The sequence below is a fragment of the Eimeria tenella genome, genomic scaffold (assembly GCF_000499545.2).
Source record: "Eimeria tenella Houghton genomic scaffold, Eth_scaff533, whole genome shotgun sequence".
NCBI lineage: Eukaryota > Apicomplexa > Conoidasida > Eucoccidiorida > Eimeriidae > Eimeria > Eimeria tenella.
Window position 1 is genome coordinate 4663 of NW_013545669.1, and position 1355 is coordinate 6017.

The window sequence follows — 1355 nt, forward strand, 5'->3', positions numbered from 1 at the left end:
TGCTGCTGCTGCTGCTGCTGCTGTAGAGGAAAAGTCCCTCACAGGTGGCGAAGCACAGCAGCCACAGGCAGCTGAAGAAGCGGCTGCTAGGACGGCTGCAGCAGCAGTAGCAGCAGAAGTCGAAGCGGCAGCAGCAGCAGAAGCCGCTGACATTGTTGTAACAGCAGCAGAAGCTGCAGAGGTAGCAGCAGCCGGTGGAAACCCACAAGCAGCAGGAGCTGCTGCCGCTGCTGCTCCTGGTTACGCAGCAGGAGCTGCTGCTGCTGCTGCTGCTCCTACTCTTTCACCGACTCGCAGCACTTCGCTGCTGCATGCTGCAGCAGAGCCTTATGTGGGTGATGCTGCAGCGGCTTCTGCAGCACCAGCAGCAAAAGCAGCAGCAGCGGCACGGACAGCAGCAGCACCAGCAGCAGCAGCAGCAGCAGATGCCTCTCATTCTGCTGCTGCTCTGTCTGAGCCGCCGTCGCCTTCCGCCTTAGGCTCAACTGTTGCTGCTGCTGCATCAGCTCCACCCTCACCTGCTGCTGCAAAAGTAGCAGCAGCAGCAGCACAAGCAGCAGCAGCAAGCCCTGCAGCCGGCACTACAGCTTCGGCCTTCTGGTCTTTCGCTGCTGCTGCTGCTGCTGATGGAGCGAGGCCGCAACAGCCTTTTCCTTACCAGCGGCATCAGCAGCAGCCGCTGCAGCAGCAGCAGCAGCAGCAGCCGTCGCAGCCGCAGCCGCAGCCGCCGCAGCGGCGGTCACTTGCCAGGACGTTTTCTTCTTCCCTCCTTAGCAGCCGCATGTTGCCAGAGCAGCAGCAGCAGCAGGAGCAGCAGCAGCAGCAGCAGCAGCTATGCAGGACCGTGCATATGGCGGGGGGTTCTGCGGAAGCAGCAGCAGCAGCGGCCGCGGCAGGCGAGCCAGCCGCAGCAGGGCCGCATGATTTTAGAGCAGGCAGCAGCTTCCTCGCTGACACCTGCAGCAGGGAAGAGACCAGCAGCAGCAGCAGCAGCAGCAGCAGCACGAGCAAGCGGCAGCTGCGGAGAGCGTCGCTAGGCGTGCGTGAGTTGAGGAGGCGCGTGGGTCTTGACTGCAGCAGCAGCAGCGACAGCAGCAGCAGCAGCAGCAACGAGAGCAGCAGCGACGAGGAGGCTCGAGCAGCGAAGGGGAACAGCCGGAAGCCGTGGGCTGTGCGGCTGAAGCAGGCGCGGCTGCTGCTGCAGCAGCTGCAGCAGCAGCAGCAGCAGCAGCCGAGGGCGTGCATTTCGCTTCCTGGGGACTTCCCTCCCGTGGTAGTGTCTTTCCTGGAGGGGGTGTACCAGGTGCGTCTGCTGCAGCCGCAGCCGCAGCAGCAGGCGCAGCAGCAGCAGGTGC